Source organism: Sapajus apella, unplaced genomic scaffold (assembly GCF_009761245.1).
Source record: "Sapajus apella isolate SASKATOON/1434 unplaced genomic scaffold, GSC_monkey_1.0 scaffold208, whole genome shotgun sequence".
Lineage (NCBI taxonomy): Eukaryota > Metazoa > Chordata > Mammalia > Primates > Cebidae > Sapajus > Sapajus apella.
The window spans coordinates 417,965-432,398 of NW_022437148.1; the positions used below are offsets into that span (position 1 = coordinate 417,965).

The window sequence follows — 14,434 nt, forward strand, 5'->3', positions numbered from 1 at the left end:
GTATAGGGTGTGTCTGTGGGGGTGTGTGAGTGTGGGGGGTGTGAGTGTGCGTGATGTGTCTGTGGGGGGTGTGTGTGGGTGTGTGTGTGGTGTGTCTGTGGGGTGTGTGTGTGGGGTGTGTGAGTGTCTGTGGTGTGTCTGTGAGGTGTGTGAGTGTGTGTGGGGTGTGTGGTGTGTGTTCACTCTGGACGACAGAACAGGACTCTGTCTCAAAAAAATCCCACAAAAATCAGAGCTGCCCTTGCCCTTGTGTTAACAGGCTCTCCCTCTATTATGGCACCTACCCGGCTCTTAGGGGCACCTGAGTTTGAGACCCCTACTCTAGATTCATGTTACCAAATCCCCTTCCAGAGAATGTGTAGTCGGTTACACCACCACTCGGGATCCAAGAAAGAAGCATTGTCACCAAATCCTGCTCAACACACTGACTCTCACATTTCAGTGAGTAGGAGAGTGAGGTTCAGAGACGTTAAGTGACTTGCTCCAGGTCACACAGCCAGTCAGGGAGAGCATCGGGACTGGAGCCCAGCTCGTCTGATCCTGAGACCAGCGACCTGTCCTCCTGCCACACAGGTTTCCTACAGACGGGGAAGCCAAAGCATAGGGCTGGGAGCCCCATTCAAGGGCTCTGACTCTCAGAAACTCATCACAGCCAGCTAAGGGAAGAGAGGGGTTCGGGCCCCTGATCCTGGGAGCAGCTGCTGGGGGTGGCTTCCAGCATCGGCGGTGGAACAGCCCCATGCCCAGAGCGCAGGGAGCCTCTGGGCTGTATCCAGGTGTGGAAGCGTGCGCAGGGGGTGTGTAAGTGTGTGTGTGGGTTGTGAGGGTGTGCCTGTGGAGTGTGTGGTGGGGGGTGTGACGGTGTGTGCCTGTGGGGTGTGTGGGGTGTGCATGTAGGTTATGTGAGTGTGAGAATGTGTGAGTGTGAGCATCAAAATGTGTAAAAGTGTGTGTGTGTGTACGTGTGTGTATGTGTGTGTTTGTGTGTGTATTTGTGTGTATGTGTGCTTGTGTGTGTGTGTTTGTGTGTGTGTGTCTGTCTGTCTGTGTGCTTATGTCTGAGCTCTTTTGGCTAGAATGTTCTGGAGAGAAGTTCTGATGTGAAATTTGAGAGACCTGGCAGAAGCAGTGGGGTGGGGGGATAACTGGGAGCGCTGGGGAAAAGCATTCTGAGCAGAGAGAACAGCAGCTGCAAAGGCCACAAACAGCAACCTGGGCTAGGGTGGAGAGAGCCAGCAGGGAGGTCAGAGGGGTTGGGGGCTGGGCAGGGCAGGGCCTCCAGGCCAACAGGGGCTGGTGAGCTTTATTCTGAGCAATGCTGTGCATTTCAACAGAGTCAGCCCATAAACACCTCCTGGAGACTCCAGGAGCTTAGAGGAAGGACAGATGGCTTCCGGCTTGGGGTGGAGTGGAGGAGAGGGGACAAGGCAGGCTGGAACAAGGATGGGCTCGGAGGCAGGAGATGGCATTGAGACAGTGCCTGTGGGCAGGGAGGTCCCTGAAGACCTTTCTGCCACTGGGCGCCTGTCCTTGATGTGTTGACCAAAGTGAGGTTGGGCTTCACCCTCTGGCAGCTCCATCGCTGTGGCCAGGTGCGGCTCAGTGCCTGCAGTGGAACTTTCTGGGATGGTTGGGGATGGTCTGTGTCCGTGCTGTCCAGAAGGCGGCCACAAGGCACAGGTGCACTGCTGAGCACCTGAAATGTACCTGGTGGGCTGAGAAGCAAGATTTTAAATTTAAATCTCCACAAGAGACTAGCAGCCACCACATTGGAGCGAGCGAGCTGCATGAACGGATCCTGCTGGATGGCTCCTCTTCCTTGGCCTAAGCCGGGTAGCACTCAGGTGGGCGCTACCTACCCCACAGGACCTTGCCTCCCTGGCCTCTGCCATGCCTGGAACCAGCTGTTTGGTCTGGGCCACACAAAGGCCCCACTGGTGACTCACCACGCCTCTCATCCCGAGTGAGTGGTCAGCAGAGCTTTCCATTCCACTGAGAACATGAGTTTCTGTGTACACAGGAGTCTTGGCCTCGGCTGCTCAGTCAGGCACGTGGCTGCCCTAAACATCTGCTCCTCTTGTGCCAGGGGCGCAAGGAGCAGCTCAAAACCAAGCCCCGTGCCACAGCAGATGGGCTCGCCTGAGATTAGCGCCTGTCTTTCCACCCGGAGCCGAGAATACTCAGCTTGCTCATTTGAACCCATATGGTGACGTTTCTCTCTCTCTCTCTCTCTCTCTCTCGATTTCGGTATTTATTCTGTAATTTCAGTTTTCAAAAACAAAACCCTTTTGTTGTACAAAGTTCTGAGACTGGGCACTGCGTGCATGCATCCCTTGTAAAGCAAATACATTTTGCATGTGGCTGTACAGGTTGTAACTCCTCCCGGAGAGAGTGGATGGCTGAGAAGGAGCTGGGGCCGCATCAGCTTTGTTGTGGGGCTGTCCCACGTGTCCTAGGATGGTTAGCAACATCCCTGGCCTCTACCCACTAGATGCCCGTAATAATCCCTCCCACCACCATCATTGACACACCCCAGATGTCCCCAGGCACAGCCACCTGTCTCCTGACAGTGGCGGCAGAAGCACTTTGGTTGAGAACCGCTAGTGTAGAGATGGCCTGATGAGAAGAGGAGAGGGATGAGAGGCTGAGGCCCCTGCGGTCTCCCCTCTGCGCGTCTCCAATCTGCTTTTGTGTTTCACGTAGGTAGGGAAGTGTGATGCACAGTGTCTAGTGCTATGTTGGGGTCCGTGGTTAAGCTGTACGAACACGCAGCCACGCTGACCCAGCTGTCCGCACTCATCACTGCACAAGGTCGTATCCTTGACCCGGTCTGTGATGCTCCATGACAAGATCACCCCTGTTGCTGTGTCAGGCAGGGCCTGGGCAGGAAACAGTGGAGCGCTCAGCGTGGAAAAGAGCTGAATGGAAGGACTTTAGCAAGGTGTGGGCAGGGCTGACGAAAGCGGCGCCACGTCGTCTTCCCGGGGCTCGGGGTTTCAAACGCCGCTGCAGGGACCGCCTCTGCTCACAGCTTCTAGTGCCCGTGTGCAGAAGCGGCTCCAAAGGCCCTTGCGAGGGAACTCACTGGGGCCAGGTTATCCGCAAACACCGTGATGCCTCAAATCCAGTTTTGCCTAAGGAGGTAGGGGACGACTCTTTTGATCTAGAGGTGAATGCACAAGGAGTTTATCCCGAGCCACCTCCTTCTGGCAACTCACTCAAGGCTGGGGCTTCCTCACACAGAGACGGCCCCTACCGTAGGCAAAAGACTCCTGTGTCCGGCCTCAGCTCCCCCTCCTGGGCTGTGCCTGTGTTTCTCACTCACGTGGCCAACTAGAGAAGTGGGGCGGAGCTGAGAGTCTGCGCAGGCTCTGGGGAGCATCTGATGAGTTACTGCAGAAGCCGCACTTTCTGCAGGAAGAACAGAAGTGCCTTTCTCTCACTTCCTTTTTGGGGCCTGGGAGGGTTGGCCTGTGAGTGGCCAGCTGCTATTTGTGGGGCTCGGCTGCTCCGTGTGAAACCCTAGTCTCTCTCGAGAGGGAAGAGCCGTGGAAAGGGGTGGTGCCAGGTGACACTTCCCCTGGTCCGGGGTACAGTCAGCCCAGGTGCGGCGGTCACAACGTCAGAGTAGAGGGTGTAACTCACGGGTAGAGCATTTGACTGCACAACGTCAGAGTGAAACCCGTCTAGGTCAGGATGGGCCTGATGGGTTTCCTAACAGATCAGGTGTGTGTTCCTTGTATTTATAGATGCTCAGGGTATACAGTGGGCTTTTTGTTGGGTGACCACATCCAACACCCCTGACTTGGACAGAAGGGGAAACTGAGGCCCACAGAGGCTAAGTGCGTAGTCTGAGGTCACACACTGAGCTTGGGACATCAAGAGGACTAGAGTCCAGAGTCTGGGCTCTCATTCTAGAGGTCTTCCTCTTCGTGGGGGTGGCAGGGTCTCCCATTTGGAACAAAAATGAGATGAGTTTCTTCCCAGCCCCAGCCATTCCCGGGGTCCTGGCAGAAGGACAGCTGTCTCCTGCATTGTCTTGAACCCCTGGGAATGGGTGGGGCTGGGGGTGGGAAGTGGCAGAAAAGGGGCTGTCCAAACGTCACACATCTGGAGTCTCCACATCTGCCCCAGGGCTGAGCAGAAGAGCTGCCCTCTGCCACCCGTTCATGGTGGCCTTTGGTCGTCTTTAGTTTTGTGCCAGCCGGGTTGCTTTTGGGTGCTCCTTGTAAGCTGTTTTCACTGGAATGAAACGGCGTGCTGAACTCCTCCCTTCCTCTTCCTCCCCTCCCATTCCTCCTCCCCAAAAAATGTACTGAGCCCATGCTCTGTGCCCCTTGCCTTCTAGAAGAATGGCCAGAGCTGTCCTCATTGAGGAGGCAAGATTTGAGCAAGGTTCCTGGGAGGCAAGCAGTCACCCAAGCAAACATCTGGGCAGAGAGCATCCCGGCAGCGGAGCGGCAGAGAGGACATTGTGGGCATCTGGCCTGGTGTGAGCAGGGGAGAGCGGCAGAGGGCTCAGGGGAGAGGGCCCAGGGTCATTAAAAGGATCCAGTGCTCAGGCAGAGCCTCTGGGGAGCGGCAGAGGGTCCTGAGCAGCAGCAGGCTCAGCTGTGGCTCAGGTGCTAACAGGGTACTGGGTGCTTGGGGGCGGGGTCCGCTGAGGAGGGGCCGGTGGGGAGTAGCTTGAAGCAGGAATGAAGGTGGCGAGAAGTGGACAGATAACCTTGGGCATGTTTCGAAAGTCAAGCCAACAGTGTTTGCTAATGGATTGGTGGAAGGGAAGGGAAGGGGACAGGGAGAGAGGGAAGTCAAGGATGACTCCAGGGATTTGGAGCCTGTCTTCGTCTTAGGCCCCAACCCCACAATTCTGCGGGGCATCGCCCTCATGGGGGGCCGTCCCTCCATGGCATTCTTTGAATTCAGGGGGAGGCAGCCATACCCCCAAAGCTCTTAGCACCACGTGCACCCTGCCAGGGCTCACAGATTGCGCCCTCTGCAGCAGCAGCCCAAGCCACACCTGGGCCCACTAGAGCCACAGCTGGGGTGGCCAAGGAGCACTGCGCCAAAACACAGGGAGCAGAGGCCCAAGGCAGCCCCAGCCCCTCTCCCACCTCATTCTGCCCTCAAGCTCCAAGGGCTCTGGGCTTCCTAGATGAGTCACCGCAAGATCCCTCAGATGCCTTCAGTCTTTCTCCCGCTGTCTCAAAGAGCAGTACCTGGCTTCTTTCCAGCCGCACTCACCTCCTCATCACATGGTCGCTTGGTCATTCACTTGGTATTTTCTCCCAAACGCACCTTTTTATTCTTTAAGCGACCAGGCTGAGAATTTTCCAGATCTTTGTGTCCTGCTTCCTGTGTGGTTAGAAATTCCATCTTTAGACCATTTGTCCTCGCGCATTTTACCGTGAGCAGCCAAGAGGGGGCATACTGCATCCTAAACACTTTGCTGCTTGGAGATTTTTTTTTTTCCATATGCGTAGTTGATTACTTAAAAATTTTTGTTTGTTTTTTGAGACAGGGTCTCCCTCTGTCACCCAGGCTGGAGTAGAGTGGTGTGATCATAGCTCACTATAGCCTTGAACGCTTGGGTTCAAGTGACCCTCCTGCCTCAGCCTCCTGAGTAGCTGGTTCTACAGACATATGCCACCATGCCTGCTAATTTGAAACAAATTTTGCAGAGACGGAGTCTTGTTATGTTGCCCAGGTTGGCCTCGAACTCCTAGCCTCAAATGATCTCCTGCTTTGGCCTCCCAAAGTGCTGGGATTACAGGCTTGAGCCACTGCACCTAGTCATCATTTATCACTCTTAAGTTCTGCCCTCCATGAAGTCCTAACACATGGACACAATTCGGCCAAGTTCTTCTCCACTCTGGAACAAGCATCACCTTCCCTCCTGTTTTGAATACCCTGTCTGTCATTTCCATCTGCGACCTCATCAGCATGGCCCGTACTGTCCATATTTCTACCAGCATTCTCTTCATGTCCACTTAAGTAATCTCTGAGGAGATTCAGGCTTTCCCTACGGCTGTCCTCTCCTGAGCCCTCACCAGGATCACCCTTGGTGGGCGGTTCATGGCAACACAGGCCTTTTCTGGCATGCACTTCCATTGTGTTCCAGCCTCTGCCCAAAGCTGAGTTCCAAAGCTGCCGTCACATTTTTAGGTGTCCGTTGCAGCAGCCACACTCCCGGTCCAATGTTTGCCTTGGTCCATTTCGTGCTGCCGTAACAGAATCCCTGAGATTGGGTAATTTACACAGAAATTTGTTTCTTACTGTTCTGGAGGCTGAAAGTCCAAGATCAGCCACCAGCATTTGGTGTGGACCATCTTGCTGGACCCTCACATGACAGCAGGTGGAAGGACAGAAGCGGATGAACTCAGTGCCCTCACGTGGTGGAAGAGCAGGAGAATGGGGAACCCCCTCCCACAAGCCTTTTCATAGCAGCATGAATCCATTCCTGAGGGTGGGGCCCTCGTGACCTGACACCTCCCCAAACACCCCACCTCCTAACACTGTTGCATTGGGGGGTTAGGTTTCCAACACATGAATTTTGGGGTGCATGCCAACTCCTGACCAGGATGGCTGAGACACAGCAGGTCACGGAGCTGAAGTCAGACGCTCACTTTGGTGAAGTTGTGCCAAGACTGAGCTGCCCACTAGGAATCCTAGAGACACAGAGGAGGCCAGTGGATCCTCAGTTCTGAAGCCCAGACTGCAGATAGGAATTTGGGTGCTGTCATTGAACACAAGCCAACTGTATTAGGGTTCTCCTGAGAAACAGAACCAGTCGGGTGTGTATGTGTGATAGAGAAAGAGAAAGAGAGACTGATTTTAAGGAATTGGCTCAGGTGACTGTAGGGCTGGTGGATCTGAAGTCTGCAGGACAGGCCATCAGGCTAGCCACCCAGGGAAGAGCTGATACTGCAACTCGACCCTGAAGGTGTTCTGGAGACAGAATTCCCTCTTTCCCAGGGGACCACAGGCCTTTTCCTTTTAATGAAAACCTGTGGTTGGATGAGGCCCACCCACCTTTTGGGGCAATCTGTTGTTCTTCAAGTTGACTGATTTAAATGTTAACTTCATCTAAAAAATACCTTCACTGGGATATCTAAACTGGTATTTAATCAAATAGCTGGGTACTGTGGCCTAGCTGAATTGACATATAAAATTAACAATTACATCAGGAGAGGCAGAGGGCAGAAATGTGGAACCAGGGAAGTCGGGATCCCACAGATCAGAGATCCAGGCAGAATCCCCAGGAACATCTCCAGTGTCCTTTAGTTCCCTCCCCGGCTTGTGAGGATCTCAGTACAGGTATTGGGTGCTCTGAAACCTAACAAAGGCCTCATACAACAAGGCCGCAAACCATGGACCAAGTGGAACCCTTTGAAACACAACACCATGAGTTACACAGAAAAGTCTAGTTGCCGGCCGGGCACAGTGGCTCATGCCTGTAATCCCAGCACTTTGCGGGGGGGTGCCGAGGCGGGCAGATCACCTAAGGTCAGGAGTTCAAGATCAGCCTGGCTAACATGGTGAAACCCCGTTTCTCCTAGAAATACAAAAAATTAGCCAGGCGTGGTGTCGTGCACATGTAATCCCAGCTACTCTGGAGGCTGAGACAGGAGAATGGCTCGAACCCAGGAGGCGGAGGCCACAGTGAGTTAAGATCGCGCCATTGCACTTCAGCTTGGGCAACAGAGCAAGACTCCGTATCAAAAAAAAAAAAAAGTTCTAATTGCCTTTTTTTTTCTTTTTACCTCCTCCTGCCTTAGATTCCCCTGACTTGATGGCCCAGGGTGAGCGCTCCCAAGCAAGAGTTGAGTTTGAGTATTTTTATCTTGCGTTTTTTTTTTTTTTTGGATGAGTTTTTTTCACCAGCCCTAGGAATAGTGATGTCTCATCCTCTCAACCAGAGTGTGGATGCCTTCGGGCAGGGACTGTGTTTCCACCTAAGGGTTTCTCCTCAAGAACACTGACAAGAGTTCATTCACTCCGTAGCTGGCGCAGCCTTGAGCAATGTTGGCTGGAGCAGCTCTTCCTCATCTCTTCGTGGGGCTGTGGAGTCCCTGCAGGACACCCCCCAGGGGCACGTGGGGACTGCCACGGAGCCTCCTCCTCTCCACAGGGTGCTGTGAGACAGGCTCCAGGCCCTGCCTGTCCTCCTCCCGCCACCCCGCCATGGGGCCTGACTGACGGCCCCTGGTATTTGTCTTTAGTAACATGGTGAGCCCAGTCAAAGATCAGAGCCCTAATCCTGGCAAAGAGTTTTTAAGGTTCATTTATTCAACAACTATTTAGTGACATCCTACTATGTGCCAGTCTGGGAATTCCTACTATTAGGGGCTGGGAATAAAATGAACGCCGAAGTAAACACAATCATCTCAAGCCCCTCATGCCTCCCCCTTGGCCTCGCTGCTTCAGTGGGCCCCAGAAAACTCCCAAATGCCAGGAACCGGCTCATGCCATGTCTGTATCTCGGAGCCCGAGGACTCCCCCTAGAATTGTGGGGGGCTGCTATACCTGCCTGCAGGGCAGGGCAGAAGTGCCAGGGAATTAATACACCCTAGGAGCAGCCTTCAACCAATGGGGCCGATGGGAACTGGAGAATAGACACCGCAGCCCCCGTGGGTAAGGGTCTTACACCACTTCCCAGCTTCCCCACGCGATGAAGCTCTAGCTGCTCGCTGCGGTAGCCGGCATCATAACACACCCTTTCTTGATGGCTTTCCCCTCCTTGTGTCACTTCCCCACCCCCAAGACCGGCAATTCCTAAACAACTACCAGTATTTCATCTTCATCACAGTGTCTGCTTATGGGGGAGCCCAAACCGAAACAGCCCCAGGCCTCACAGGACATCCGTGTGGTGGGAAGGGGGGTCACAAGGAAAGAACGATCAACAAATACAGTTTGAAGTTGCGATAAGGGATGTGAAGGAAGAACACAGTCCACCCATCCCTCCATATCTGAGGGGGATTGGTGTAGAGACCCCCTGCAGATACCAAAATCCAAGGCTGCTCCAGTCCCTGGTATAAAATGGCATGGTGTTTGCATATAACCTACACAATCATCCTGTATTCGTTCAATCATCTCTAGATTACTTGTAATACCGAATACAACAAAAATGCTGAAAATAGTTATTATACTATGTTGTTTAGGGAATAGTGACGGGAAAATGTATATACGTGTTCAGTACAGACAATTTTTAAAAAATATTTTCAATGTGTGTTTGGTTAAATCCCTAGATGCAGAACTCATAGATAGGAAGGCCAACAGTATGTCTAAGAGAGGCCGGGTAGAGAGGAGTGTGAGTACGTCTTGAACGTGTTGGGTGAGGGGTGGGCCTATTTCCGATGCAAGGTCAGGAAAGGCCACTCAGAAGAAGTGACATTTAAACAGAGACTTGGAGGATGAGGTAAAGAAAATAACATTGTAGACAGAGAGGAGAGCGTATGCAAAGGTCCTGGGGCGTGAAGGAGGTTGACACATTCAAACAACAGAAAGAAGGACAAGATCTCACTGCAAGATAGTGAGCAAGGGGAGGTGGGTGTGAATGAATCACGCAGGTGAGGCAGTATCTAAGTCAACTCTTGCCTGATTGAAAGGACAGGACATTTTTTCATCATTCTGAAGTTAATGTTGGGGGGGGTCGATGCTCATTCAAAATTAATTTTTAAAAAGTGTTTCCAGGTATCAGAGAACCATCAAGGCGACAAGGAATTAGTGGAACGACGGGGCCATGATCTCGGAGAATGTGGATGTCTAGAGCAGCCAGGCTGGCATGGACACCACTTTTCCCCTCGAGGTGATGACTGATTTGCAAACAGCATCGGAGAGGCTGAGAAGCTGGGAAAAGCTTTCATCAGACTCGCTGAGCTTGGGAGAAGGAAGGTACAAAACTTGGTGTTTAGAATCTGCCAAGAAGGAGGGATTTATTAAACACCCAAGGCTTTAGGTTGGGAGCCTTAAAAGCTACATTTGTAGAATAAAAATAAACAGGAAATACAGCCTTACAGGGATTGAATCTCAGCTTCGAGCCATCTCAGTTCGTCTTTGGATTAGGTGATCTGGATCCGCCAGTGTTCCCAGCCTAGATGCCTGTAAGAAGCGAAAGTAAATTGTTCTGGTCTGATAAAAAGAAAAAAAAAAAAGAACAACAACAACAAAAAGAAGCAAAAGTGAAGAGGAAGATGACACAAGTGAGCTCTACCATTTTTCCTGTTTAATGTCTATCTTTACGAGCCTGTTAACACCTGACCAGAGTTCAGGGGGAAGAACACAAACAACAAAAACAGGCCAGTGAGGGTCCAGGTGGTGGGATTTTCAGACACAGACGTTGAAATCACTGTAATAATGTGTAGGGTTTTTTTGTTGCTGTTGTTTGTTTTTTTTTTTTTTTTTTTTTTTTTTTTTTTTTGAGACGGAGTTTCGCTCTTGTTACCCAGGCTGGAGTGCAATGGCGCGATCTCGGCTCACCGCAACCTCCGCCTCCTGGGTTCAGGCAATTCTCCTGCCTCAGCCTCCTGAGTAGCTGGGATTACAGGCACGCGCCACCATGCCCAGCTAATTTTTTGTATTTTTAGTAGAGACGGGGTTTCACCGTGTTGACCAGGATGGTCTCGATCTCTTGACCTCGTGATCCACCCGCCTCGGCCTCCCAAAGTGCTGGGATTACAGGCTTGAGCCACCGCGCCCGGCTGTTGTTTGTTTTTTACGGAGTCTCCCGCTGTCCTTCAGACGGGAGTACAGTGGCACGATCTCGGCTTACCGCAACCTCCTGCCTCACGGGTTCAAGCGATTCTCCTGCCTCAGCCTCCCAAGTAGCTGGTACTACGGGCACACGCCACCATGCCCAGCTAATTTTTTGTATTTTTAGTAGAGATGGGGTTTCACTGTGATGGCCAGGATGGTCTCCATCTCTTGACCTCGTGATCCACCTGCTTCGACCTCCCAAAGTGCTGGGATTACAGGCGTGAGCCACCACATCTGGCCTATTCTTTTTTTTTTTTTTTTTTTTTTTTTTGAGATGGAGTTTTGGTCTTGTTGCCCAAACTGGAGTGCAATGGCGCAGTCTCGGCTCACTGCAACCTCCACCTCCCAGGTTCAAGTGATTGTTCTGCCTCAGCCTCCCGAGTACCTGGGATTACAGGCACCCGCCACCGTGCCTGGCTAATTTCTGTATTTTTAGTAGACATGGGGTTTCACCATGTTAGGCTGTTCTTGAACTCCTGACCTCAGGTGATCCACCCCGCCCCCTCAGCCTCCGAAAGTGCTGGGATGACAGGTGTGAGCCACCGCACCCGGCCGAATATTTTTAAGTTAATTAAAGACATTGGGCCATGGGTTTGAGAAGGACTGTGAACGCTTAGCCGCATACATATAAAGAAAATCACACTTAGGCACAATATAACATTACAGGAAATGAAAGACAAAGAGAGAAATCTTACAACTAGATGGAGAAAAAAATAAAAGCAATGAGAAACCATCAGCGAGTTTTCAGTGAGGGCTGACCTGGTGTCTGCCTCATCTTTTGAAAAGATCACCCATCACTGCTGGAGGAGAATGGGTAACAGTCGCAGACCAGTTAGTGGCTCTGCAGAGAGCCGACGGTAGGCACAGTGATGGTGATAGCAGTGGGAATGGAAGAGAAATAGCCACGTTGAGGAGATCCTGTGTTTGGGAAGGTAGAACAGATTAACTGGTGATGGGTAAGATGTGGGGGTAAGGCAAGGAAAGAATCAAGGGTCATCCCAGACTTCTGGTTTGAGCAATTTAGTACAGTAAGGGGTGGCGTCATTTACTGAAATGGGAAAGACTGGGGAAGGAAGCGGTTTGGGATGTGTTACGTTAGCAGGTAATTTACTCTCTCTGAGCCACATTTTCCTCATCTCTGGGGTGGGGCGACATTTACACCCACCTCATAGCTTTATTAGGATGATCAAATGTTAGCTCCTGTTATTACACACATTTAAGTCAATGGTTCGGGCAGGCAGCTGGAAGCAGGATATTACCATTCCCACCCCTGGGCTCCTGTGTCCTTGGCCAGCTTGAATCCAGGGCTGAAGCCACCAGGCCAGCCCAGCCATGTAGTTTAGGGATCCCAGAGCTGGTGTACTTCCTGTACCAGAGACTACTCCTCTTTTATCTGCAAAAAGGGAAAAATAGATGAGCCTTCAATAGTAATGGGAGATTAAGCGCATTCCTGCAACATAAAAGGTCTTAAGTGGGGCTGGGTGTGGTGGCTCACACCTGTAATCCCAGCACTTTGGGAGACCAAGGCAGTGGATCACTTGAGGTCAGGAGTTTGAGAACAGCCTGGCCAACAGGGTGAAACCCCATCTCTACTAAAAATACCAAATAATAATAATAATAATAATTGGCTGGGCATGATGGCAGGTGCCTGTAATCCTAGCTACTCAGGAGGCTGAGGCGGGAGAATCACTGGAACCCAGGAGGCCGAGGTTGCAGATCACACCACTGCACTCCAGCCTGGGTGACAGAATGAGACTCTATCGCAAAAAAAAAAAAAAAAAAGGAAAAAAAGATCTTAAGCGGTTTTTTGTCTTTGACCCACAATGTTTAAATTCTGCCTCTGCACCCTGCAATCTGAGAATTGCTAAATCTGCTTTACTCCGTCTGCATATATTGTTTTGGTTGCTAAAACCAGGAGGTTCACCTTCATTCATCCTCCTCCCTGAAGGAATTTTTTCTGTGAGACAGGCTGTACCAGAAATTGTTGTTGTGTTTTTGCCAAGCGGGGCACTGACCTGATCCAATCCCATTTCTTGCGGACGTTTCTGGAGGGGCTTCTGTGTGCCAGGCAGTGGGGGAGCCCAAGCTGATATTTCAATATCCGTTAGCTCAGTACCCGCTTGCTCCACATCCCACTCTCACTGGCCTTTTCTTCTCCACTAGTGTGCTAAGCCCACTGTCTCCTAAATGCTCAGCTGCTGGGCAGCCCCTACCTGAGCTGCTGCAAGCTGGCTTCTCCTCCACAGAGGGGCTGCCTGACTGCCCTGCCAGGTCCGCAGCCCTGGCTCTCCTGGTCCTGTCCCCTGACTGCTGCCCACTCCTTTGCCTACTTCTTTGTTACCCTCTGCAGACTGTGAGCTCCCCCAGTGCGGCTTTGACTAAGCCCTGCTCTATCCCCACACCCCTGCACACCATAGGTGCTCAATAAATGTTTGAGGACTGAGTGAGTGGACACTCTGTTTCTGGACCTGTCTGCTCTGGGAGGATAGGGGTCCCTGAGCAGAAAGAAGAAGAACAGGGTCAGCAGGAAGTTGGGCTGCTATTCAGAGCCTGATGAAAATTGGTAACAGCCTCAGCTGTTCAGTGCCCGCTAGAAAGAGCCCAGGTGGGCTCTGGGATCAGGATTTGTGGAAGTACGTCTCAGTTCCCCACATCACAGGCTGGATGCAAAATGCTGTCTCTCTGGGCTTCGACTCCCCTGTCTGTAAAAAGGGGGTCATGACAGCATCTGCCTTATTCTGAGGATGGAGTGATTTGAAAATCAAGTCTGTGCCTGGCACATAGTAGGTGTTCAGCTATTGTTAGCCTAACATCTGCCGTGCACACACATGCATCCTCATCATCACCTTCACCACGAGCCTTCACCTGCCTTTTCCAGCTGGGGCTCCTCAGTGCTCAGAGATAAAGGTTGCCAGAGGCATCAGCATGGAGATCCGCCCTAGCCTCTTTTCCTCTTGTTCTTCCACCAGCTGTCTCTTGAGTGCCTGCCATGTGCCAGGCACAGCCCCAGATGCAGGGGGCAGAGTGGCATGCAGATGAGGGAAGCGGCCCACCAGTGGGCAGGGGACATGCCAGGTCAGTCTAAGGAGGAGCGAGTGCTCAGGAAGTAAACCAGATGGGAGTGGTGGGGGGAGGTCAGGGTGGGGACTCTGGCCAGGGTATCCAGGAAGCCTTCTTTGAGGATGTGCTATTGGAACCAGACTCAGTCCTTCAAAGAACCATGGGCTGAGCACCCCTGGCAGCGCAGCAGCAGGAGCAACACCCCTGAGCAGGGAATGGGCCTGGCTTGTCTCAAGACCAAGATGGCTGCCGCTGCAGCGGCGTGAAGGGGAGAGATGGCAGAGGAGAGCAGAAGGCAGGGGCTCGGTAGCCTGGGGCCTCGTCCAGACTCTGAGCTTCTGTACTCCTCCCCCTGCCCCTGGGACATCTGTGAGTCACTGAGCTGTGGACAAGAAGTGCTCACTGAGTCACCCAGGGCCTCACGGTGGGACCTGGCCCCATCTTCTCACGAAGGACCTGGTTCATTGATTCTCCTTCCTCAAAAGCTTGGGGGTTTTGTGCATTTGATTTAAGTTTCCAAACTTCTTGTTCATTTATTTATTCATTCCACAAATATTCACAAAATGTATATTATAAGCTGAATACTTTGCCAGGCTCTGAGGACCCACCAGGCACTTTG

At 52.0% G+C, this 14,434-nt stretch overlaps 1 pseudogene across 1 annotated transcript in view; it reads right to left on the reverse strand.

Annotated features, from left to right (window-relative positions):
- The window catches only part of LOC116544166, a 4,397-nt pseudogene extending 3,676 nt beyond the window's left edge, over positions 1-721 (reverse strand). Inside the window, exon 1 of the transcript XR_004265846.1 lies at positions 651-721. The product of XR_004265846.1 is annotated as a ribonucleoside-diphosphate reductase subunit M2 pseudogene (transcript). The remainder of the gene's footprint in view (positions 1-650) is intronic.
- Positions 722-14,434: the final 13,713 nt, after the last annotated feature.